The sequence below is a fragment of the Phoenix dactylifera genome, chromosome 8 (assembly GCF_009389715.1).
Source record: "Phoenix dactylifera cultivar Barhee BC4 chromosome 8, palm_55x_up_171113_PBpolish2nd_filt_p, whole genome shotgun sequence".
Lineage (NCBI taxonomy): Eukaryota > Viridiplantae > Streptophyta > Magnoliopsida > Arecales > Arecaceae > Phoenix > Phoenix dactylifera.
This window is the reverse complement of record NC_052399.1, coordinates 11,223,015-11,250,843: the sequence shown is the minus strand read 5'-3', so window position 1 is coordinate 11,250,843 and position 27,829 is coordinate 11,223,015. Positions and strand designations below refer to the sequence as shown.

At 46.8% G+C, this 27,829-nt stretch overlaps 1 pseudogene; it reads right to left on the bottom strand.

Annotated features, from left to right (window-relative positions):
* Window positions 1-25: 25 nt before the first annotated feature.
* Window positions 26-27,829, bottom strand: LOC103720202 (annotated as a pseudogene).

Sequence of the window (27,829 nt, the reverse complement as noted above, 5' to 3'; positions counted from 1 at the left end):
GAAAAGAGAGGAAGAGAGAGAGAGAGCGGGGGAGGAAGGGAGAGGGAGATGAAGGAAGAGAGAGGGAGGTGGAGGCCAGCCGGCGGAGGGTCGAGGAGCCGCAGCACGGAGGAGGCGGAGAGCCTGGGAGGAGGTAGAGAGCCAGAAGCTGCCGCGCGGAGGAGATGGAGAAGGGGTTTCGCCTCCGGTTCCTGGAGGGGGGCCCCTTTTTTTTACGATTTTTAAGCGAAAGTCGGCAAGGGGCCGTCAGCCTCCCTCCTACTCTCCCCCTTCTCTCTTTATTTTTCTTTTCTGTTCTTCCTCTCCTTCGCCCCCTCGATGGTGTCGGTATGGACCGACACGGGGCCATACCGACCTGTGCCACAGGACAACTGGTTTGGGGCTCGGTTCCGACACAATAGTTCTTGGACAAGATCATTATTTTTATTTAAGAATGGTTATCGCAATTTATTGTTCACTCTTGATTCTCTTGAGAGGCATGTACAATGGTATTTATGGTCAGCAATCTTTCATCATAATTTGGTAGGAGGAAAGGAATAATCATTGGGTTCACTAAGCATTAGTTGTGATGTTTTTGGGTAATTATTTTGCTAATTCTATGCTTAATGGATGTTCTTACTACACACCATCCATGAAACATGAGAGCTGACGCACTGCGCCTCCTCAAGTTTTTAGATTTGTTTCAGCTATCAAGTTTAGGACAATTGTCTATGAAGGATGTCAAATTCTGAGCCTTTCATTCTCATATCTCTAGGATATTCTACCCAACAAGCTATAACCTAGAACCTCAAAAGTTCTAAGACATTGAAGTGGTATGGACGTTTGACTTCTCTACTGCTAAGGAGTGCAGATTATCCGAGATGAAAAAACTAAAATTGGATCTAGCTTGTTCTCTTGAAGCTTTCCTGGGATTGCAGCCAGCTGTTGGAACTGCATGAGAGAGTAGGTGACCCTCTATTCCACTTGAATCCTGATGTTGAAGCATAGAATCTGTTGAAGATTTAGTGGGCATATCGGTCATCTCAGAATGCTAGAAGTAGCATTATTCTGTTACAGGACTGTGTTTGCATCCCACTTTTAAATCTACCGGCAGTCTGCTGGGGAATCATATCTGTTGCCTAATTATGGAGACAAAATTTCTGTTGCTTTAATTTAAAACCATCAATTGGTGATATACTGTCTCTGTTTTAGAGGATCTCATTATGCCTGCCTGTGGACAACTGGGACCAATGTTGAGCGACCATCTGGGCCAATGTAGAATGACCTACAGAATGTCTGACATCATAGCATCCCGTTGGAATATATAATTGGATGATAGAAGTAGCACAAACAATATTTGGCCATGATTTATAAGATGGTTTTTTTATTGTAATTAGATATTTCTCTGAATTTTATATTCTTCTTATCCTTCACAGAGTCATGTATTTGTGCATCATGCTTATGGAGGTGTATGGATGCATTGAAATGCAACAAAAGAACTTCATTCCAACCTCTGCTTCACAAAACTGTTTTAGCAGTCTTAGGAACTTCATTTTGGGTGGCAGAGGTTTATCTGTGAGTGATGCTCTTAGGCCCTCTGCTGACAATAAGAAGTCGGTTATTATACATCACAACTGTTATTGGCAGTGACATTTGTCAATTGAAACAATTAATTAAAATCAATTGTATTGGCCTCTAAAACGATTGGAACTTTTCTTGCCTGTACATAATCCTAACAGATCATAACACTTCAGCCTTTGTCAACTGGAGCAATTCACACCATGTGTTTGCTTTGCTATGCCTGCAAAGTACAAGGAGAGCATAAAACACCTAGAAATGAAAGAGTGAATCTGTTTCACTTGTATGCATGCTAGAATTAGTGGGGCATTACATGATGTCCGGAAGCAAGGTTGCTTCAATGTTGGATCATCTGCTGGAGGGTGCTGGCCGAAGATCATCTCACAGCTCATATCTTCAAAATCTGAAATTTACCAAGCATAGCCTCATAATTTATTTGATGTACTCTTCAACTTGCGGACTATTCTAATAATCATCATTAGCTAATGACATAAATGCAGCCGGCACTGGTTTGCTGTTTAGATATATTTATGAGCTGTTCAGCAGTTCTGCAACTTGGGAAAGCGGCAATATATTTATATCAAAGTTAGAAAAAAATGAATTATAGATTAGGATTCTTGGAGGAGATCAAGTTAAATTGTAGATATGGGTCATAAGTCATAAGATTTGTTGAGAATCTTTGAAAGATAATTACTCTTGGCTTTGTATTTTGAGAGATTTTATATAATTGTTTAGAAAATAGCTTCAGAGTTCGTATGATGTTATTCAGGGGAAACTGTAATTTTCCTTGAAGATTTAGTGATTGCTCTATCTCTAGGCGGGGTAGAATAATCATCAGCACAAAATTCTCTTTTAGTTAATGGGTTGCAAATAGAGAAAATACGTATAAATAGTGAAATAGCAATGGAAGCTTTTTGCTAAAGGCAACTTCATGGTAACTCTCTTCGCTGAACATGGCTGTAATTTTATACTGCTTGCAGTTAGTAAACTTTGGCATGCTTTTTATCTAAATTGCATTGTATTTACCTGTATGGTATGTATCATACAGTTAAATAATGACGTTTACTGTTTGATATTCCAATGAATTGAATCATAAGTTCTACAAGTTTGACAATATACAAGATACTCTATATATATCTATAGATATGCTTGGATGCATGCATGGCATTCAGATCTGATATTTACCCTGAAAGTGCTTGTAATGAGTGAGATCTGACAGAATTGGGAGACAAGCATTTGGGGATGTTGGCTTGTCAATGGAACACACATTGCAGTGCATTAATAAAAAATTGTAGAGTCAAGCACTTAATGAATGGAAATCAGTGGAATAAAATGGTTGCTGGTGGGAATTCCCAACATTCTTTGTATGTAGGACTGGACTCGGGGAGACCTTTCATTTCTTTGGCATGTAAATGGAGAAGTTGATGCTAAGTATCTTTACTCACTGTGTGGATCTCAGTTAGTCTTTACTGTTCCCTAAGTGGTTGTTTGGTGGCCCCTGACCTAGCAATTGCATCATTAAATTTATGAATTATGCTGCATATGCCGTGTTCAGTTAGCCTAGCTTTTTCCGAGGTACTGTAGAAATACAATGCTAGTTATGGTCAATTTTCTCAAGATGTCATTTCAAGCATTGCAATTTGTGTGTGTTCTTCCAACTTGCTGCCTTGGTAAATTGACTGGCTCACAATTAAAGATCACGAAGCACTGAAGAACATTCTGGTTGAAGGTTGTCAATAGAGATGGTTGAAATTTTTCTTTTGATGTGTTGTTTTTTAATGTTTTTGTGCTATTTCTTTTTTCAGTGGTTCTTTTTTTTTCCTTGTGGTAGATCTTTTTCCAGGGAATTGATCACGTCAAGATCCTGATACCTGTTCTTTTCCCTTTGTCATACTACTTCATCATTCATAAGGCTATTGCTCCACCTGAACAGTGTGTTTGCTATTGATTATTTTTTGTATGCATTGAATTTTCACTAGTTGGTAGTATTAGTAGTGCTTTATGTAATTGTAGTCGGCTTGTCTCCTTGGGGTCAATATTGGTGGGGACATTTGATGTCTGATATCGCTTTCTATTTTTCTTCCTTGCTGCAAGTTTCAAGTAGTCATATGTAATGATCAAATCAAGAATCATTTCAAAAATCATCACATCAAGAATCATCCACAGCCAACCAGACTTTTTTTTCGGCCTATGGTTTTGATTACATATTAGGGTTTGATTTTGGTGGGGTTAAATCAGGTGGTCTGTTCAGATTTGGTCAACCTTAATTGGACTGGATCTAATTAGACAGCCAACTGGTGCTGAAACTCGGTGCTATGTTGGACCTGGTGGGCTTGGGTGAGGCATGATTGCTATGGGTTCTGGTCCACAGTGTTGGTTGCCGCACCATTGGTTCACATTGCACCAATTTTTGCTTGGAACCGAATGATTAGTGGACTCTGACTTGATCGATTTGATTTTTCGACTACAGTGGGTGTGTGCATGTCAAATATTTTAAGCATCACAGGGCAATTTAATGTGACAGGAGCAGAAGCTTACTTGGAACCATGTTGATGGGCATCCCAAGTGAATCTTTGATGAACCTTTGAGTTGGAATCTTGCATAGGTTTGTGCACATCCCTATGCAATTGGTGCTCTCCAAGAACCTACAAAAACAGAACTGGTGGTAGCAAATGCAGAAGTAACTAGTTTCTGTTATCTCTGAATGCCTGAGGGTCTCTTTGGGTGTTTGAATCTGCCATTCCCCCTGATTCCTCCAAACAGGTGGGAGGGCAGCTCATTAACTTCCCTGAATCCCAATTTTCTAGGATAAGATAATACTTCGTAGAGGCTTTTTCTCTTGCCCCGAGTCAGATCATGTGACAACTAGATGTCTTTCCTTCATTTTGGCTGAGGTTAATGTTTAACCAAGCTGAACTGATATTTAGCAGAACTCGAGCTGCTTGCTAGTGGCTTCTTTTAAAGTATTTGCAAAAGCATGAGGTCGATAGATTCGATTGTGTAGATACTTACAATTAATCTCATTCGATCAACTTAATTCCAACAGTTGGAATCTTTATCCACCAAATTAAAACTTCATCCATTGAACTATTTTAGGTATTGAAATAAATAAACTAACATAATTAGTTTTCTAGAATGTATCCGAGTTATATGTTCTATGTTTATTTTCATATCAGTTTGAAACAATTTCGTGTTTGGTTTATAGGTTCACACTTGGCTTGTTTACTAATTGAGTGCGCATTGAGCTGCATATAGAGACGGTTTGCTCGTTTTTACGGGCTAGATCTTTGGTTTGGTCAAGTTTGATTAAATCATGATCAGCACCGATCAAAGTCAGCAGGGAGTCATGATTTAGGAACCAAGTCAGATCAAATTGAGTTCACCTAGGTTTGATTTGGTCTGATCTACACCAATTCAATGAAATTGTTTGGGTGAATTAGGTTTGACATTTAGTTTGGTGTTCATTCCAACGGCTGGTGTTTAAATGGTGAACAGATCAACGGGCATCCTTCAACTTTTTGACAATATTGCACTGCGCATTGGATTTCTCCACTTACTTTTTCACCTGGCCTAGAAGCCCGCCACAAGTATTTGCGGTTGTCGATTTGGGGTAGAAACACTGGTGAAGCAAATGAGCTTAATTCCTATAACTATTATCACAAATATTTCCGGATCTGAAAACAATTCAATTAGGGGTGAAGTTTGGAGTTTGCAAAACTAATGGAGATAAGTGGTGCATACCCAAACATGCATGCAACTAAAGCGTTAGTGGAGATGCCTGCTAACCAAGCTGGTAAGGTCTGTCCATGGCTGTATTTGATGGTTTGACTAGAGATTTAGATTCAAATTTCTACCTAGATTCTGGGAGGGTTAGAGGTATTTAGGAGAGGGCTACCTCCTGATTTGTAGCTCATTATTTACAGGTTTCTTTTAAAACAATATAGGATGCTAATGAGTGCTGTTAAACTAGCTGCAGTTAGAGATGGATTAAGATTAATTTTTTTTTAAAGTGGGATATCTACGAGGATATACAATATATTCTGAAGAACTAAAGAGATATTATGAAATGTTAGATTATTGGCACATGTCTTGAATCGTTATCTTTCTAGTATTTTTTGGAATCTAGATGCTCTATTGGTTGGTAAAGCTGAGTAAGGACCAAAACTAATGTTATGTTAGGAATAGTTTCCTTAGAATTTTTGGTATTTATTTTTGTAGAGAACTCTAGATTACGAGGTTTATCTCAATCATAAATGATATGATATTCTTTTCCATATTGTGAGTAATAGAGAGAAATTAAAGAGTACCTGCATTTAGGGATGTAGACTACATTCTTCTCTATTTTTCCTTGCACTTCTGATTCCCTGACCTTATCTCAAAACATCACCGTTCATTTCAGCATCTAAGCAACTGCTCTAAATATCAAAACACGTATATGTGTATTTGTATATGCATGTAATTTTGTTCATTTAAACTATAAGTAGAGTAAAGTAAATCTCTCTCTCTCTCTCTCTCTCTCTCTCTCTATGAAATTTCATGTTTTGGATATTACAATCAAAGATATTATGTATGTGCACGCATGTATATAAGTTATATGTAAGCATATGCAAATGTTGGCATCATATTTGTAATGTTCTGTGAATCTAATTAGGCTGTTCTTATATATAATTATGTACTCAAATATCTTTACCATATTGTCATGAAATATTGATGGTGATTTCATCAGTTCCAATTTTTCTTTAATTATATATAAACACAAAGAATTATTTGAGTAAAACTAACTCCTGGAAAAGTTACGTGTAATGTGTTTATAATTTGTCTGGATACTATGTTTAACTATAATTTGTCTTAGGAACATATGAATATGTTATCATTTGATTGAGTGCAACTCTGGTCAGCTATATGTTCATATTGAATATATCAAATTTAATGATACTGCTCACCAAAAATAGAAAATTTAATGATACTGAAAAATATAATTTTGGTATCTCAAAAATTAAAAGGCAAGGGCATATAACAATTTTTAGGTGAAGTTTTGTATTTCTTCTTCTTCTTTTTGCATCATGGTAAGTTTTGCCTTTCTGGATAAGCATAATCTTGGAATGTTCTTTATTGGTGAAAAATTAGGCGCAGAGTGATGCTAAATTCATTGAAATGGATCATGTTATTTATGCTATTAAAATTTCATGAGTTATGTACCCTATATATTGTCATATAAATCTTTTAATGGTTAGATCTCTGTTCACTTTTAAGTCATTTTGAGTATATCTTTCTCCTAACTTCTAAAAGAAAAATATAATTTTGATTTTTTTTGTTTGAAATCCCTGACAATAACTGAATTTAGCGTATTTTCTATCATGGCTTTTCATGGCATAATCTAAATATAGCACAAAACTAATGACAAACCTGGCTATAATACTATCAATAAGTTATAACAAAAATTGTATTGCTAACTTTAATTAACTATTTGCCTATACATTAATGCCATTTTAAGAATAAATTTAGAATGCATTAGCCTTTGCTTCTTAAATAATGGTGTCATAAATTAATATCTGAAAATATAAAGGACAACAAGTTGATGTACCTCACAATATCCGACTAGCCAAGAGAAAAATGTTGTAGTGAAGGTAGCGAAGTATTCCCTTGAAAATTTCGATGGCGGCAATAAAAATTTTATCTGAGATGCAAGAGAATCATAAGTTTTAAATATTATATTATTAATTTGTAGAATACTTTATGTAAGTATTTTTGTTTCTTACATGAGGATTTGATTTATCATGATTCAAGAATTAAGAATACTAAAAACTTTAAACTCTTACGTATAGGTTTCCTTGTATCAATAATTGAAGTTTGTTTCTCATTGTACATTTATCATTCTCAAAAATCAATATAGGATTAATTGAATAAAAATCTATTTCACGGTAGATTAAAAAGCTTAATTTAGAAATTTATTCTAAATATAAAAATTAATTTTTCATTTGAGATATGTAGTTGTAAATGGTTGATCAAAGTTTTGATTGTACAATCAATTTTAGCTCTTTAAAAAGGGGGTTTCACTCTTTTATCTCCTTATAGTAAATTCCAATTAAAAGATCGGAAGCTTAATATCTATATTTACTAACTATATGGAAGGAATTGTTACTTTTTAATATCAAATTACGAGATTTATGTTACATTAAACTTGAACATCTTAATAATAATAATGCATGCTGACATAACTACATTGCCTATAATTATGTATATAGCATGAGCACACTCTTTATTAGCTATACCTAACATTATAGAAATTATCACTGATTATCCTTGAAATTAAATAAAAATGAAGTGATTAAAGAAAAAGAGAGACATATTATCTTTAGGAGATGATATATATTATAAGATAAATTTTATTGCTATGAAACAAATATAAAACTGCAAATATTATGATGAGGATATTTGATATTTTAGAAATTTTATATTGTATTACTAAAACAAACATCAAAATAATATATCATTTGTAAATCTTATGACATTCTTTAACAAGGTAACGTTTTACTCACAAAGTGCAGGATTATGTTTGTTAAAAAAATAGTTTTGGGAATGAGGGTTAGTTCCAACCAAAGAACTTTGTAAAACCAAAAATAGATTTAGCGAATCTTATTTTGATTAAAATATTATTCTAATATTAACTATTCTATGTAATAGCATGAATTGTGTATCTTTTAATTTTACTTTTGACAAAAGCATTTGGCAAACCTTGAAAAATTTTACTTGGAGTAAAAGGCAAACTTGTAAAAGTGGCATCTTGCTACTTATTGGAGTGCAAAAAGGGAATTTCTAGTTCCATATAGAAGCCTGGAATGAAGTAGCCATAGTTGTTTGTTAGTCAATTTGAAAGGAAAGGAAAGGAATAAGAAAGCTTTTAATGTAAAGTCCTGGATAAAGATGGTATTAGAATTAAGTTTGGATCTATTAAGAATTAGGGACATTTATGTAATTGTAAAACATAAAAGAATACTTGATAAGGTATGCAAGAAGATTTGGATCATTCTGATTAGCACTGAAGGGGTAGGGAAGAGGAGCTTTTCATTTTCTTCCCCACTTTGATTTTGTCTCCTTTTTAATATAAATGCATACCTTACACACGCATGCACGCATGCATGCGTGCACCCACATGTGCGTGCGCACATACAAATAATATATATATACATATATATGTACGTACGTATATGTACGTAAATTCATACATGTAAATATGTATGTACATAGGTACATATGAATGCTAGCATGCTTGTATTTATGTTCTATCTAATATGTCAATTATATCTTTCTATTTTTATGCTTACCTAGCCATTAAGAAATGATCTCCCTCTTTTCCACTCCACCAAAAACAACTATAACAGTATAAGGTACTATATGATATATGTAATAATATATAGTCATGAAAAGTGATATTTTAAAGGTAGTTGATTTGATCGGTAAAGTCATTAGAGGTTGGATTCTTCCAACCAAAGTTTGAGTCTCCTCTTTAACACAATTCATGATCATAATAAATTTTGAAAGGCACTGTTTATTTTAAAAAAAAAACAAAAAAAGAAACAAAATCTTATAAGTGATGCCTTGATATTGCTATATATTATATTATATTTTAACCAGTATAGTTCTAAAATTAACTTATAAAAATAATATGTGTAATATAATACTAAACAAAAGTTAGTATTGTATATTATTAACTAAGTACTTTGCTTCCAAAAGATTTAAGTAATTATGGAAGGAGTCAATTGGAGGAATAAATAAGTCAAGACAAATGACTCAGAATAACACATACATACACATATATACACATAGAGACAGAGAGAGTTAGGTTGAAATGTTTTGAGATCATTTACTCCAAATATTTTCCAATAAACAACAATGAAGGGTCTTTCAAAATAAAATTCAACACTATTGCTCATGATTCATAATATATAAAATTACTAGAACCAAAGCTCATGAATTTTCGAGATCTTTTACTCATGCATTAAAGGAAAACAAAAATGACAATTTCAATAGTATGATATTATGTTTTAATTTGATTTATGACTCGAAAATATCCATATTAGCTGAAATTTAATTTGTATATATTTTAAAATATTTAGATCAAGATAAATGGTTTGAAATTGCAAATCAAATAGCCTTGTTATATTTCTGTTCACTAGCTATATTACTATCTGTTATGGGGGAATTGAGCCGCCATGCCCCACGTGATCGGCACGCGTATCCAGGAAAGCTACAGCTGCCCTATGATCCAGCACTCCGACCCTATGATCCAGCATTCCGACCCCGAGTCGGAGATCTTTTGATAACGACAGGCTATTCTCCAGAGGCACGCCGCGGCCTCCTGCTCCACTACTCCCTACAACGGCTGTACCCGATGCTGCCCACGATCTCCTGTATCAACCGTACAAAGCGGAGCTCCACTACGCCCTGCCATGACCGTACCCAGCGCTGCTCCACGACGCCCCGTAACGGCCATGTCAGTGGCCATTCTATCGTGCCCCACGACGACAAACCCCCCTGAGAGACCTCCCAGCCAGGTATATATGCGGCTGGGGGGAGAAGGGGGGGGTAAGCAATACCTCCCAGAGCACTCTCTCCCACTTGTGATTATCATCTCTCCTCCTCCAATCTCCTCTGACTTGACCGTCGGAGGGCCATCACCACCCTGGTGGTGGTGCAAGGCTTGTTTGCAGGTTCCTTGGCGGAAGGTGGAGCGCAACCAGCACCAACCAAGACAACTCAGGCGGAACCCCGTTCACACCGTCGTGTCAATCGTTCTCGGTTTGGACCACCAGCAACAGTTGGCGCTAGAAGGAGGGCCTGAACCTCCGAACGATCGTAATGGCACGGCGAGGTGGTCGCGGAGCTTCCAATGCTTCCGGTCGCGGAGCCTCTCGCGCCTCTGGCCGGGAGGCTGCTGCGTCCCCAACACACTCTCAGCAGCATTCCACCGCTTCTCCTCCCATTCAGACGGTCGAACCTGCTCAGTTCGACCAGCTAGCCCAGCAGGTTCGCACCGTCGCGGAGGCAGTGCAGAATCTGCAGGGTGTGATCTCTCGGGTGCCGCAGCGGGCTCAGGAGCCGCTGCTCCCCGAGCACTCGCCTCTTCCTCACAACCCGCGCTCCTTCCTCTCCCATGGAGAGGAGCGCCGGCGCGGGGAGGATTCTCGAGTGCGGTCCATTCTGCGAGGACCTTCTCATCGGAGCTGCGCGGGGTACGAGAGGCGGACCCGGGCGCGTTCTCAGACACCCCAGTCCTCGAGGGGCCCGCACTCCAGTCGGTCCCCCTCGCGCCGCTCCTTGTCTCCCACCCACCGGTCGCGCTCCCTGGACCGGCGGGTGGACGATCTCCACAGACAGCTCCAGGTCCTGAAGGGCCACTCCAAAGATCCCTTCGCCGACTTGGAAATCTCCTCCCAGCCGGCGCTTGCCTCAAGGATCCTGCGAACCCTAAACCCGCCGGGGTTCAAAATGCCGGCGATCGAACCCTACGACGGGGCGGCGGACCCACGGGACCACGTGGAGAGTTTCAGGACTCTTATGCTCCTCCATGGAGCATCGGATCCTCTCCTCTGCAAGGCCTTCCCGGCGACCCTCCGCGGCCCGGCAAGGGCATGGTTCGCCGGCCTGGAGGCTAATTCCATCCAGTCCTTCCACCAGTTCACCCGTCTCTTCATCAGCCATTTCGCCGTCAGTAGCCGGCGAAGACTGGTCTCCGACTCCCTCTTCGATGTCCGGCAGAACGAGGGAGAGAGCCTGCGGGATTATCTCACCCGCTTCAACAAGGCAACACTGGAGGTCCGGAATTTGAGCCAGGAGGTGGCTCTCTCAGCCCTGAAGCGAGGCTTCCGGAAGGGCAGACTCACCTTCTCCCTGGACAAACGCCTGCCGCGGAGCTTCCCGGAGCTGTTGTCTCGGGCAAACCAGTATGCAGACGCCGAGGAGGCAGCCTCCCACCGGAACAAGGAGGCCGCCGAGGCCCCTCTAAAGCCCGGGAAGAAAAGGCGAAAAGAGGCACCCCAGAGGAGGAGCCCGACGCCTCAACGCCGGCGCAGAAGCCCGTCACCAGCAAGGAACCACGGCGCCACACGCCCTCGTTCTCCGCACCGACGCTTCAACCGGTACACCCCACTCCTGGCCCCCCGGGCCCAGATCCTCATGGAGGTCAAGGGGCGGGAGGACCTCCCGGTCCCGAGGCAGATGAAGAAGATCCCTGGGAGGAAGCCTTCTCGGGCGTACTGTGAGTACCACCGAGACCACGGCCACGATACCGAAGACTGCTTCCAGCTTCGGGACGAGATCGAGGCTCTCATTCGCCGAGGGCGTCTCGGTCGATATGTAAACGACCGACGTCCCCCCGCAGACCCGCGTCCAGCCGACCCGGCCCCTCAGGAGCCTCGGGAGCAGAATCGACCCGTTGCGGGAGTGATCCACACCATCACTGGGGGCTGCTCTCGGCCCGTGAGGAACGCAGGGGGCTCGGCGGAAGTATCAGGAGTGGCCGTCGCGAAGAGGCAGCGGGTCGGAAATGTAATCACTTTTTGTGATGAAGATGTAAAGGGGGTTCAGACTCCCCACGATGACGCCATGGTGATCTCTCTCACTATGGCGGACTATGATGTAAGGCGTGTTCTTGTGGATAGTGGAAGCTCAGCTGATATTTTGTATTACGAGGCCTTCCAAAAGATGGGCTTTTCCCGACAATTGTTGCACAAAACATCCACCCCCCTCATAGGATTCACTGGAGACGCTATCTCGGCCGAAGGTGTCATCGAGCTGCCTGTGACTGCGGGCATTGCACCCGCAGAAGCCACGGTGCGGCTCGGGTTCTTGGTCGTCCGTGTCCCCTCGGCCTACAACGCTATCCTCGGACGACCCGGACTGAACGCCCTTCGCGCGGTGGTTTCTACCTACCATTTGCTCATGCGGTTCCCCACAGCGGCCGGGATTGGAGAGGTCCGAGGTGACCAGCCGACCGCACGGCAGTGTTTCCTAGCAACTCTCAAAGGGAAGAAGCCCATGGAGGCCCTAAGCGTCGAGTCACTTGATGCCAGAGACGAAGTGGCCTTGCGGCACGGGGAGCCGGCCGAGGGCGTAATCGAAGTTCCCCTCGAAGAAGGCCGCCCGGACCGCACGGTCCGGGTCGGTGCCAACCTCGACTTGGAAGCTCGGCTCCGGTTAGTGGAATTCCTCCGAGCCAATGCAGATGTGTTTGCCTGGTCGGCGGCCGATGTACCTGGGATCGACCCGGAGGTCGTTTCTCACGCCCTCAACGTCGACCCGACCCACCGACCAGTAAAGCAAAAGAAGAGACACTGTGCCCCGGATCGGATCCGGGTGGTCGACCAGGAGGTAGACAAACTCTTGGAGGCAGGTTTCATAAGAGAGGTGAGCTACCCCGAGTGGCTGGCAAACGTCGTACTTGTCCGGAAGGCGAGCGGAAAGTGGAGGATGTGCGTCGACTACACCGACCTGAACAAGGCGTGCCCCAAGGATAGCTTTCCGCTTCCACGGATAGACCAACTGGTCGACGCGACTTCCGGATATCAGCTACTGTCTTTTATGGACGCCTTCTCCGGCTACAACCAAATAATGATGGCTCCACAGGACGAGGAGAAAACTGCCTTCATAACAGACCGGGGGCTGTACTGTTACAAGGTAATGCCCTTCGGTCTGAAGAACGCTGGCGCCACTTACCAGCGCCTCGTCAATAAAATCTTCAAGGAGCAGATCGGCCGGAATATGGAGGTGTACGTGGACGATATGCTGGTAAAAAGCCGCCATGCAGACCAGCACATTGCAGATCTGGAGGAGACTTTCACCACCTTGCGAAAGTTTCGCATGAAGCTAAACCCAGCGAAGTGCGCTTTTGGTGCTTCGGCCGGGAGGTTCCTCGGTTTCATTGTCAACCAGCGGGGGATCGAGGCCAACCCGGACAAGATCAAAGCCATCCAAGATATGTCCCCTCCGACCAAAGTGAAGGAGGTTCAGGAGCTCGCTGGAAGGGTCGCCGCGCTCGGACGATTTGTGGCAAAGTCGGCCGAACGCTGCCAACCATTCTTCAAGGTGTTGAAGCGCCCAAAAGACTTCCTCTGGACGGCCGAATGTCATGCGGCGTTCGACCAGCTCAAGGAGTACATGGCGTCTCCTCCCCTGCTGTCCAAGCCGCAAGAGGGGGAGATGCTCTACCTTTACCTGGCGGTCTCCCCAACCGCAGTCAGCGCAGTACTGGTTCGGGAAGAGGCAAGACTTCAGAAGCCTGTATACTACATCAGCCGAGTCCTCCGGGATGCCGAGACGCGGTACACGAAGGCTGAGAAGATCGCCTTCGCGCTGCTGACTGCGACCAGGAGGCTTCGCCCCTATTTCCAGGCTCATTCTGTCACCCTTTTGACCGATCAACCACTGCGGCAGATTCTCAGCAATCCAGAGAATGCGGGACGGCTGGTGAAGTGGGCAGTAGAACTTGGTGAGTTCGACATCCGCTACCAGCCCCGACCAGCCATCAAGGCCCAGGTGCTCGCGGACTTTCTCGCTGAGTGCACTGTGCAGGAGGCGGAACCTAAGCCGCCGGAGACACCCAGCCTCGATCTCCCGATCTGGACGCTCCACATTGACGGGTCGTCGAACCCTGAAGGTGGAGGGGCTGGGCTGGTCCTCACCAATCCCGATGGAGTGATAGCCGAGTATGCCTTGAGGTTCGGATTTCCAGTGACCAACAATGAGGCGGAGTACGAGGCCCTAGTCGCGGGACTCAAACTCGCCAAGGAGCTCGGCATCCGGCGTCTGAAAGTCTTCACCGACTCCCAGCTGGTGGTCGGGCAGGTTCGAGGGGAGTTCGAGGCGCGGAGCCCGACCATGCAGAGCTACGTCCGGAAGGTGCAAACACTCATTCCCGACCTCGGCAGTGTTGACATTCAGCAGGTCCCGAGGAGCGAAAATGCCAGGGCCGACAGGTTGTCCCGCCTAGTGGACGCAGACGCGCACAACTTGTCGAGGGCAATCTACCTGGAGACCCTGGATGCCCCGAGCATTGACGGGGCTGGAGCGGTGATGGCAATTGATCCGGAGCCGTCTTGGATGGACCCGCTCGTCGCCTACCTCGCCGAAGGAATCCTCCCTGAAGACGAAGATCAGGCCCGGCGGCTTGTAAAGAAGTCCGCCCACTACGTACTTTATGAAGGGAGGCTGTATCGGACCTCGTTTACCGCCCCCCTCTTAAGGTGCCTCCGCCCCGCGGAAGCGGCCTACGCCCTCGGCGAAGTCCACGAAGGCATCTGCGGATCGCACTTGGGGGCTAGGTCCTTGGCGCATAAGATCATGAGGCAAGGCTACTATTGGCCGACCTTGTTGGAGGACTCGAAGGACCACGTGCGGAAATGCGACGCCTGCCAGCGCCACGCCAACGTCCAGAGAGTCCCCTCTGTCCCCTTGGCGCCAATCACCGCGCCCTGGCCCTTCGCACAGTGGGGAATGGATATCCTCGGACCATTCCCCGTCGCTTCGGCCCAGCGGAAATTTTTGATTGTCGCCATCGACTACTTCACCAAGTGGGTGGAGGCAGAGCCACTGGCCATCATCACGGAGGCACAAGTCCGGAAGTTCGTGAAGAAGAACATCATTGTCCGATTTGGAGTACCTCGGGTCCTCATCTCGGATAACGGTCGACAGTTTGATAACAAGCACTTCCGGGACTTCTGCGAGGAATTCGGGATCGAGCATCGGTTCACATCCGTGTCGCATCCCCAAACCAACGGCGAGGCCGAGGTCACAAATCGGACAATCCTCCAAGGTATCAAAGCGCGGATCGGCCGGACGGGGCAAGCTTGGGTCGAGGAACTCGAGAATGTCCTTTGGGCGTATCGGACCACACAACGGACTCCTACTGGAGAGACGCCTTTCAGCCTAACCTATGGCACGGAAGCCGTTGCCCCCATGGAGCTCGGACTCCCCTCGCCTCGGGTGGCCGCGCACCGACCCGAGGCCAATTCAGAGCAACTCCGAGGGAACTTGGATCTCTTGGAAGAGGCAAGGGAAATGGCTCAGGTACGGATGGCAATGTATCAGCAGAGGGTGGCCCGATATTACAACTCCAAAGTCCGACCGAAGCTTTTCAGAATTGGAGATCTGGTGCTGAGGCGAGCTAAGGCATCTCAACCTACGGAAGGTGGGAAGCTAGCGCCAAATTGGGAAGGCCCGTATAAAGTTCGTTGGGTAAACCGACCTGGCTCCTACCAGTTGGAAGCCCTAGATGGCCGAGAAATTCCAAGGGGCTGGAATTCCGCTAACCTGCGGATGTATTACCAGTAGAACAACAAGGCCAGAAAGACAATTTAAAAAGGTGCAATACTTTTCATTTCAATAATTTCTGGTTACAGTGGCGTGCTCGTGTGATTACAAGGAATTCCCAGAGGGGAATTAGGGAGTAAAGAAAGTAAAGAAGAGGTGGGGACCCAAACCCTCAACCCAGGGCGGCTGCAGTCCCACCAGAAGTGGGTGCTTCTAACCGGAGGCGCCATCCAGCACCTCACCAAAAAGAGGAGGAGCCGCCGCAGAAGAAGCTCCCGCTGCCCCCAGGGGAACGCCGCCTCCAAAGGATATTCCCATCTTCCCCAGTGGTAGGGAAGAGAAGGGATTCAAGGGGGAAGAGTATATGGAGGCGCGGTCCCGGATTGAGCGTCCGGCGCAGAGCTCAACCGGGAGGCTGAACTTCAAGGAGGGGAGATGTGATCCCGGATGAAACGCCTAGAGCGGAGTTCCGCCGGGGAGACCCTCCTTGTTGATCCCAGATGAAACGGCTAGTTGGCTGAAGTTGTAAGGGGAGCGCCTCCCCTTTCCTTCGACAGGAGTCTCTCAGTCATATGCCAAGGAGGAGGTCCGCGATCCATGGCAACCTGCAGCTCCGGCTTGGCAAATTCCATCGTACCTGCACCTGTATTTATAGCCAAGCTGCGGCCCCCTGGTAGTTCCGATACGGGTGGCTCCAATAAATGCAGGCGCACTGAATCCGGAGCCGTTCCGGCTCCCGAGGCGTATCTCCCCGCAATTTCCTAAGCGTCATTCTCCTTAAATCGCATTCTTTGTGCAGGACGATCCGGGTGACGTATACCCCTAGGTCCACGTGTCTCCGCTCGCGCCCAGGCCGCATCGTCCTCGAAGAACCCGCGTATCGCGGCCGCTCAACTAACACTCCTCACCAGCAGCAACTGGCGATCCGATTTCTCAGGTAACGCATTAATTAGCGTTTAATACCCTTCTCGTGTTCCCCCCAGGCAACGCTTGGAGGAGAGGAGAAACACGGTCGCGGCTGGGCACAGAGAAACCCCGATGGGCGGCGAGCGACAAGTGGCCGACCAACGAGTGGAATGTCCCGAGGCTCGGCCCTCGGATGCCTGGCTAACCCGATGATCATCCCGGGAGCAGACTAGCCGGAAGCCCCGACCGGTCGCCTCGGCTTGCGCCAGCCTTGGCCGACCAACGAGCGGAATTTCCCTGAGGCTTGACAACCCTCGGATGCCTGGCTAACCCGATGATCATCCCGGGAGCAGACTAGCCGGAAGCCCCGACCGGTCGCCTCGGCTTGCGCCAGCCTAGGCCGACCAACGAGTGGAATCTCCCGAGGCTCGGCCCTCGGATGCCTGGCTAACCCGATGATCATCCCGGGAGCAGACTAGCCGGAAGCCCCGACCGGTCGCCTCGGCTTGCGCCAGCCTTGGCCGACCAACGAGCGGAATTTCCCTGAGGCTTGACAACCCTCAGATGCCTGGCTAACCCGATGATCATCCCGGGAGCAGACTAGCCGGAAGCCCCGACCGGTCGCCTCGGCTTGCGCCAGCCTTGGCCGACCAACGAGCGGAATTTCCCTGAGGCTTGACAACCCTCAGATGCCTGGCTAACCCGATGATCATCCCGGGAGCAGACTAGCCGGAAGCCCCGACCGGTCGCCTCGGCTTGCGCCAGCCTAGGCCGACCAACGAGTGGAATCTCCCGAGGCTCGGCCCTCGGATGCCTGGCTAACCCGATGATCATCCCGGGAGCAGACTAGCCGGAAGCCCCGACCGGTCGCCTCGGCTTGCGCCAGCCTTGGCCGACCAACGAGCGGAATTTCCCTGAGGCTTGACAACCCTCAGATGCCTGGCTAACCCGATGATCATCCCGGGAGCAGACTAGCCGGAAGCCCCGACCGGTCGCCTCGGCTTGCGCCAGCCTTGGCCGACCAACGAGCGGAATTTTCCTGAGGCTTGACAACCCTCAGATGTCTGGCTAACCCGATGATCATCCCGGGAGCAGACTAGCCGGAAGCCCCGACCGGTCGCCTCGGCTTGCGCCAGCCTAGGCCGACCAACGAGTGGAATCTCCCGAGGCTCGGCCCTCGGATGCCTGGCTAACCCGATGATCATCCCGGGAGCAGACTAGCCGGAAGCCCCGACCGGTCGCCTCGGCTTGCGCCAGCCTTGGCCGACCAACGAGCGGAATTTCCCTGAGGCTTGACAACCCTCAGATGCCTGGCTAACCCGATGATCATCCCGGGAGCAGACTAGCCGGAAGCCCCGACCGGTCGCTTCGGCTTGCGCCAGCCTTGGCCGACCAGCGAGCGGAAGAATTCCCTGAGGCCTAACCCTCGGATGCCTGGCTTAGCGCCGGAAGAATTTCCTGAGGCCTAACCCTCGGATGCCTGGCTTAGCGCCGGAAGAATTTTCTGAGGCCTAACCCTCGGATGCCTGGCCTAGCGCCGGAAGAATTTCCTGAGGCCTAACCCTCGGATGCCTGGCTTAGCGCCGGAAGAATTTCCTGAGGACTAACCCTCGGATGCCTGGCCTAGCGCCGGAAGAGTTTCCTGAGGCTTAACCCTCGGATGCCTGGCTCAGCGCCGGAAGAGTTTCCTGAGGCCTAACCCTCGGATGCCTGGCTTAGCGCCGGAAGAATTTCCTGAGGCCTAACCCTCGGATGCCTGGCTTAGCGCCGGAAGAGTTTCCTGAGGCCTAACCCTCGGATGCCTGGCTCAGCGCCGGAAGAGTTTCCTGAGGCCTAACCCTCGGATGCCTGGCTTAGCGCCGGAAGAATTTCCTGAGGCCTAACCCTCGGATGCCTGGCTTAGCGCCGGAAGAATTTCCTGAGGCCTAACCCTCGGATGCCTGGCTTAGCGCCGGAAGAGTTTCCTGAGGTTTAACCCTCGGATGCCTGGCCTAGCGCCGGAAGAACTTCGGGAATCAAAAGTCAGCAAGAAGCAACCAAGAGCTAAAAAAAAAAAAAAAAAAAAAAAAAAAAAAGAGGACGAGGGCGAGATGAAGAAATATTCAACGTGCATTAATTTTCAGGGCCGAGGCCCATACAATTGGGCAAAACGCCGACATACAAAAATAAAAAAGACAATGAAAGGTACAAGAGGTCAGCTTGGAGGAACTCCCGGGTCGGAAACGCCGGGCTCGTCCGCGGGAGGTAGGGAAGCAGCAGGAGAACCAGCAGGCGATGGCGCCGGAGAGGAGTCCAGGAGGGAGATCTCGCTCAGGTCAACTTCGGGATACTTAGCCGACACCCTTGCCAGGCCCTCCTCGAAGCCCAAGGTGAAGGCTTCGGCCCCCGCGTCCGACGCGTCATGGACAAACTCGTCAGACTGGCGATAGGTCCGCACTGCCTCCGACATATCATGGGCGAACTCGGCGGACTGGCGATAAGCCTCTACCGCCTGACGCCCGATTTCCGCCCTCTTCTCGGCCAGCTCCGCCTCAGCTCGCTCCATAATCTGAGCCTTGGCCTCCAAGACCTTCGCCACAATCCGGCCTTCGGCCTCAGAGGAGACCCTCAGCAGATCAGCCTGAGCCTCTTTATGCTTCGCCTCGGTAGCAACCCGAGCGGCCTCGGCTTCCTTCAGGCGCGAACGGAGCTCTTGGACGTCCGTGCATGACTTCTCCAGGGCCGACTCCAGTTCGCCTAGTTTGGCTTCAAAAGAGCGGATTCGGTCGCAGGCGTTGTCGGCAGACCGCTGGGCCTTCTCCCACCGCTCTCGATAGTCCGCGATCTTCCGGGACTGCTTTTCAGCCCGTTCCTCCGCCTTCTTGACCCTGCTTTCGAGGCCCGAGGCGGCTTTGAGTTGCTCCCGAGCCTCTGACAGTTGCTCCTCCAGGGCGGCGAAGCCGAGTGCCCGCTCTTCGGCCTCCCGGAGCCTCGCCTCGAGGTCCCCGGTCGTCCTGCCTGCCGCAGCCCGGCCTCCCTCTTCCATTGCTTTCAGCCGGTCCTCGGCCTTCGCCAAAAGCCCCGCCTGTTCCTTGTAGCACTCCTCCAGACGAATCATGTACTGGGCGAGCTAAGAAATAGGAAAAATAAGGGAGTCAGGCGGAGAACAACAGAGCCAATAAATGGTGAAAGACGGCCAGAAGAACACTCACCGACATGAGACAGACGCAGCTGGCGGCCCCAACGTCAGAGACATCCAACTCCCGGACCCGCCGACGGTCCTTCTCCAGCAACACTGTTTCGATGAGATTTCGGGCGCCATCGGTAGTGAAGGCAGACCCCGATTTCTCCCCGGAGCCGGATGGTGGTTCTGCAGCCTTACCCTTATCCATCGCCTGGGGAAGAGTCCGGCTGATCGCGCTCGGGGCGGGGGTCGCCCCAGGAATTGATAGGGTCCCGCTCGGCCGGGGCCTCGGCGCGTCCCTCCTCGAGTCATCAGGAGCCGACCGAGTCGAAGGCCGGGTCGGGGACCGATCACGTCCGACCCGTCCGTCTTGAGCAGGCTCAGGTGGCACCTCCGGAGTAGCGGCAACCTTACCACCGGAGGGCTGATACAGCGTCAGCTGCCGGTCGGTGCCCACGACATCTCCCTGACCGGTGGGCCCGGACTCGTCGGTCGGCATCGGAGGTATCTCCTTACGGGACTTCTTCGCCGGTGGGGCCCCGCTCGGAAGAGCTCGTTTCCTCCTCCGGACTGCTTCCAGCAGGGACGCCCTACCAACAGCCTTCGACTTCACCGACCGCATGACGTCGTCGACCTCTGCAAGAAGGACGGGATGGTCAGGGACTGAGAAACCGAAAGGAAGAAGGAACGAAAGAGAAGAAAAGAGCTAAAGAAACGATGGCGGACTCACGGTCGGTGGGGACCGAGCTCAAACCGACGTTCACCAAGGTATCCTCAGAAATAAGGCGGCCCACCGGGGGAAGCTGGCCCTCGGCGACCAACCCCTTCAAGGCGGCGACGCCCTCGGAATCCTCCCTCGACAACTTCGACAGGCCAATTGGGGACTTCACCGGCGTCCCCCAGATTGCCCTGATTTCCCAGGAGGGGTCTGCATCAACGAAAAAGAAGCGCTCCTTCCAGTGGTGAATGGAGGTAGGACCCTCCTTGACAAGGCCGCACCCTCGCCGCGCTGCGAAGCACCACCACCCTTTGTCCTGGGGGTGGCCGCTCAGGCCGTAGAGCTCCCAGAAAACGTTCAAGGTGGCGGGAATCGCATGCAAGCGACAGAGAACCTGGAAGACCGTCAGAGCACGCCACGAGTTCGGCACCAGTTGCGTCGGTGCCATTCCTAAACCCCGGAGCACCTGTAAGACTAGGTCTGAAGGGGGAAAGCGGAACCCGGCCTGGAGGATGCCCTCATTGATGGCGATCTTCCCTCGAGGAGGATGAGACATCCTCTCCTCAGGCCCTGGGAGCGTGACATTGCAGGCCTCGGGAAGGTGGTACCGAGCCACAAATCCGTCTAAGTCCTCGGCGACCAGTTTTGACTTGATGCTATCTGCTCCCACTTCGCCCATCCCTAATGGCCAATCTACGGTCAGGACGGGGTCAAGAAGGAGGGAAAGGCCGGAACGACTGGGGTGCACTAGTACAAAAAGAAAAAGTATGAAGAGCTCAAAGTAGAAGAGTGGGAAACTCACTTGAAGAGGAGGAAGAACGGCTCCGAGAGCGTCAAAGGAAAAGCAAGCGAACGTTTCGGCGGCAACAATGGTAGCGCAAAGGAGAAACTCGAAAATGTCCGTAAAGAAGAAGACGGACGGGGGAGGGCCCCCGATTAAATAGGCGAAAGGGCAAGTGACACCTCGATGACGCCAGAAGACGCCTGGCCGCCGAAGGGTCGCTCGCACCCCAAAGGCGAATCGACACCATTAAGGAAGGATGTCCGCCGAAATCCTCAGGTTGCCAGGTCAGCAGCAACCGCCATACGCCATAAAGAAGGCGGGAAGCTTGAAGCGCGCGCGCCTCTCCGAAGGATGGCGGCAATCTCGAAACATCACTCCCTTCACCTGTTCCCCTTCTGGTTCCAGGCTCGGAAGTGGGGGGCTACTGTTATGGGGGAATTGAGCCGCCATGCCCCACGTGATCGGCACGCGTATCCAGGAAAGCTACAGCTGCCCTATGATCCAGCACTCCGACCCCGAGTCGGACCTCCTCGGCTCCGCAGCCCGACCCCGGGTCGGCTGCCCTATGATCCAGCACTCCGACCCCGAGTCGGACCTCCTCGGCTCCGCAGCCCGACCCCGGGTCGGCTGCCCTATGATCCAGCACTCCGACCCCGAGTCGGACCTCCTCGGCTCCGCAGCCCGACCCCGGGTCGGCTGCCCTATGATCCAGCACTCCGACCCCGAGTCGGACCTCCTCGGCTTCGCAGCCCGACCCCGGGTCGGCTGCCCTATGATCCAGCATTCCGACCCCGAGTCGGAGATCTTTTGATAACGACAGGCTATTCTCCAGAGGCACGCCGCGGCCTCCTGCTCCACTACTCCCTGCAACGGCTGTACCCGATGCTGCCCACGATCTCCTGTATCAACCGTACAAAGCGGAGCTCCACTACGCCCTGCCATGACCGTACCCAGCGCTGCTCCACGACGCCCCGTAACGGCCATGTCAGTGGCCATTCTATCGTGCCCCACGACGACAAACCCCCCTGAGAGACCTCCCAGCCAGGTATATATGCGGCTGGGGGGAGAAGGGGGGGTAAGCAATACCTCCCAGAGCACTCTCTCCCACTTGTGATTATCATCTCTCCTCCTCCAATCTCCTCTGACTTGACCGTCGGAGGGCCATCACCACCCTGGTGGTGGTGCAAGGCTTGTTTGCAGGTTCCTTGGCGGAAGGTGGAGCGCAACCAACACCAACCAAGACAACTCAGGCGGAACCCCGTTCACACCGTCGTGTCAATCGTTCTCGGTTTGGACCACCAGCAACACTATCTTTTGTTTTTGCTGGCCAGATGCTTAGGTAAGAGAATTCCAAATTAAATCATTTTTGGTTTCTAGCTATTTTATACATCATTGATATTGATTTTTATTTTGAAAAATCCTTCAATGATTTTGATTAGGAAGCATTTGGAGCCAAATGCTCTCAGAAGTATTCTAGCCTAATTCACATACTCTCTCTCTCTCTCTCTCTCTATATATATATATATATATATATATATATATATATATAAAATTAAGGTTGTTAAACAAGCGATATTTTACATGAGCCAGCTCATGTAAACTAATTATCTCAAAACATATTGTTACGGGGGGTTCTCCGAATTTAGTCCCACATCGACCGTGTAGCGGGAAAGTCTGTGCCATATAATGGGGCGCTCAATAACCCTTCCCTTAGGAGGCGCCTTTTGTGAGGCAAAACCGCGAGGCGCTGTGAGGAGGGCTCCGGGTACGCTCGACCACCGAATCGGACCCAAAGCGGACAATACCTTCTGAGGGACACTTTCTCTTCCGCTGCTCGGATCGGTGGGGACTCTGCTGGTGACGGGGTGCAAATCCCGCATCAGATGGTGCTAGAGGAAGGGCCTCGGCCCTCCGCCTATCCAGTAAGGAGCCGACCTGGGCACAGGACCTCCCCGCTGGGGGGCTGTGTTATGAGGGGTTCCCCGAATTTAGTCCCACATCGACCGTGTAGCGGGAAGGTCTGTGCCATATAATGGGGGGCTCAATAACCCTTCCCTTAGGAGGCGCCTTTTGTGGGGCAAAACCGTGAGGCGCCGTGAGGAGGGCTCCGGGTACGCTCGACCTCCGAATCGGACCCAAAGCGGACAATACCTTCTGAGGGATACTTTCTCTTCCGCTGCTCGGATCGGTGGGGACTCTGCTGGTGACTGGGTGCAAATCCCGCATCACATATAACGTAAAAAGATCTTGACGTTTTATCCTATCTCTTAAAAGAGTTGTTCACGAACAATCGATATTAGTCTCAATTGATAATTGGCTTACGTTGGAACTTGAGCTTGGCTTAGCTCGTTCAAGCTTAGATCCTCGATAGTTATAGTTGATTCAAGGAACATATGTGAGTTATTGATTGATGCCTTCTAGGGGTGCGCAAAACATCAACTGTACCATGAACCCAACACGAACTGGTCCTTTTGGTTTAATTTATATCATTTTTTTAATAAAAAAATCCAGTTTGGTGTCAATTTAAGAAAGGCTTGAATTAAAAAAATTTGGTTTGATTTTGGTTTGAATTTCTAAAAAAAACATTAAACTAAACCGACCTATGTATGTACATATATATATATATATATATATATATATATATATATATATATATATATATATATATATATATATATATATATATATATATATATATATATATATATATATATATATATATATATATATATATATATATATATTATTTTTTCTATTTTTTAATATTTTTAATATATAAAATGAAATTTTTGTGTTTGCACTTAGCCCGTCCTTTTTAGCTCAACTCATTAAATATCACTTCGATAAATCGAACCAAGCAGAACCAAATTTCAGATCGATTTTTGTATATGATTGGCTTCATTTCGATTTTAGTTTTAGAAACTTGTTTTAAATCAATTTTGTTTCATATGTATCTATAAACCAATCCTACCCTCCTAATGCCTTCCCATCCTTCTATAACAATAAAAGTATAATTATGGAGAATGAGAACATGCACTGCCCATCTAATATCCAAATCTCGTTTTTATGGTGTCACATGTGGAGATGCATGCATCCACCATCACTATTTTCCATGTTGATGACTTGAGAAAAAGGTGAATGGGCGAATCCTACCTGCTTCCTTCCATCTCATCCATAGATGGAATTTTCCATGAAGCATATGCTATATAATAAACCAATTAATTAAAAGTAAGAGGTTGTTTGGTGAGCAAGTCTATGGTGCAGTTGAATCATTTTATTTCACTAAGGGACCAACTGTAGATAGTGTCTCTAGCCGTCATTGTGAAATAAACATCATTCGTTGTATGAAGTTTTCACTAGGCATGCAACAGCCCTAAACCATGTGTCCAAGAGACCACCTCTCACATACGTACTTATTGCTATTAGTGATTGAGATTGGAACCACACTTGAGGGTCCAAACATCCATCACCTACCATCCATAGTGGTGCATATTCCCCACATACTGGAACATAGATGTAGTGCATGTTTCATATAGGCATAGCTAATTAAATCGAGACCATCATGGATTGATGGGACCCACCAATTTGCACAATTTTGTGAATGGCTGCACCACCTAATTCTTCCGAAAATTGGAGCATATTCAACCATGGAGTATGGGTCTATTGATGTCGATGCATGGCGAATTTTGAGTCTCGAGCACATAATCACAACTTTCATGAGGATGTATCAACATTTTTTTTCACAATGACCTATTAACAATGTTGGCCTCATTCTCTCAATGTAGATCTCTCAAAGTCTTTTGTTTGTATCACACTCTACACCAATAAAAACAAAGTCATTAGACTTAAGAGTGGACCTAAATTGTGCCCTAATGGACATGAAAATTAATCTAATGGAGGGCCACATGGTGGCAAAATGGTTGGGTCCAACGCATTAAACTCATGATATAGCACAGATCCAAAGATTTGCGCCGAGATATTTATGTGTAAAAAGATGATTTTCCAACCTTTTTTTTTCTTTTCGAGTGCATGTATGCGTTACGTAAACAGAATTATAGTATCAACTTCATTATAGATCCTTGTCCAAGCAAAAGGGAGACTTGCCATTGTTAGTATGAATCCTGGAAAGGCCTTGTTGAGTGATTGAATCACCAATTCCTGCTGTCCCTTGGCATCATAGCTCCTCATAACCATCATCGCAGCCTCCACTAGGCTTTCATAGCCTTCCTTCTTGTTCCTCATTCCTGGGAGCCATCAATATTAAATAGTAGACACTCTAAGCAAATCAAAAGAATTTATGCAAGAAACAACAACAACAACAATAACCACTACTATTATCATTATTATTTTTTAGGTTTGGTCAAATTTTTACGAAGCTTTGCTAAGTTTGAACCTGATGATTTTTTAAAAAACAAAAAAATAAGAAAATTATTCCTAGTGGAACTCAAAACCTGCTATAATTTTGGTTTGCATTGTGGCCAATATTAACTGTTATAGTCTATAACAGTATAAGCCCAAAAGAAATATTTTCTTTCAAATAACTGAACATTTATGTTTTCTTAGCCCCTCAGAGAAATTAAAAGAAAGACTTAACATCATTCGAAGAACAAATTCACATCACGCAAGAAACAACTAGTGTAATAACAGTGATATTATCATCATTACGTTGTAACAATTCTAACCTTAATGCAACCAAAGGGCCCCAAAACCAATATAAAATCCATAATGACATGAGGAAGGTATTTAGAGAACCATGGATATAATTCAGACGATTCTTTCTTTTCTTTATACATACATACATACATACATACATATATATATATATATATATATATATATATATATATATATATATATATATATATATATATATATATATCTCGTCAACTTTCTCTGTTCATTAATATAAATCGCCAAAATAATTAAACCGAAAAATCCATGATAAACCTGTCGTTGCTTGGACGCTCTCCGATAGGTGGCGGATGGCGAGACGGTCGAAGCAGTTGTCTTTGTACGCTGTCTTGTCCTTGGCCGGTGTCGTTCCGCCGACCGCCTTCTTAGGCTCGGCCATCACTGCGACGACCAAAGAAGGTGGTTTCAGCTTGTAGGCTGGTCTCCGGTCGATTTTTGCAATAGCTTTGAAGCCCCCATAGGGAAGAAGAAGACTGGATTCCATATGAGATATGAGAGAGAGAGAGAGAGAGAGAGAGAGAGAGAGAGGTTAGTTTATATGCAAGTTTGTGTATGGTTTTAATATAGAGAGAAGTGGGGGAGCGAGAGAAAGAACAAACAAGGTTTCAAGAGCATTTCCGGTTAGGGAGTTGGGGAATAAAGGGAATGGTAATGAACTAAATGGGATGAAACATCATTAGTTTGTGTGAAACACTGTTCTAAGATTCCACTTCTGTCTCGTTCTCAAACATTATGATTGGAGAGGTTAAACAAATCGTAGAACATGCACCATTTGATGGGGGGTGAACGATGGGATTTGATGGGATTATCTCTATGATGAGAATGATGTCCGCAACTATGTTGGCACCTTGTCTTTCAGCAAAAATCCAAAAAAAATCTCCCTCAAATATGACGATGGGGAATGGATCGATACCTTTGGATCTAATTTTTGTATTGTTACTATTATTATTATTTTATAATTGATCTTTGTGCATCAAGGAAGGACAAAAAAAAAGAAACAAGAAGCTAACAAAAGAAGAGGTAATTAACCTTCTGGTGATTCGACGTGGATTGAATCGACTCTAGGCTTAGCTTGACCCAAATGTCATATAAACCTTGGTTAGGGTCTAAGATTGCCAAAATAAATTTGACCCATGGTTCTTCTATTTTCAGGTTGGGTCAAAGTTTGAGGGACTCGATCGAAATCTTTGGTTCTAATTTTTCTGAGGTGAATCATGTTTATTCTGGTCCCATGGTTCTTCCTTTTTGGTTCTAATTATATATATAAACTGTAAAAGAATAGGATCAATCTTATATACATTTCTTGTGCCGTTACTCTTAGAAAAGAATTAGAATTTTTGTAGGTTTTGATCAAAGATGAAGAGAGAATGCTGGAAACTTTCCTCCTTAAAATAGGGATGCAATTCAATTATTTTTCTTTTCTTTTTTAAATCTAGAAATTCAGTTTTTTTAATAAATAGCATGCTTTTAGAATTTCTTGATAGATGGTAGTTTTGCTGGTGAATGATGACTCATTGTTGCAATAGGCAGAGAGAATAATAAAAAAAGAAGGAAAAAAAGAAAAGAATAAGAATACACAATATTTATGTAGTTTAGTTTATTGAGCTACGTCCATAGGCAAAGATCACACAAAAGTTTTACTATAAAAAATTGAACATTATAGAGTACAAGATTTCCTCATAAACCTTATCCCCCAATACAT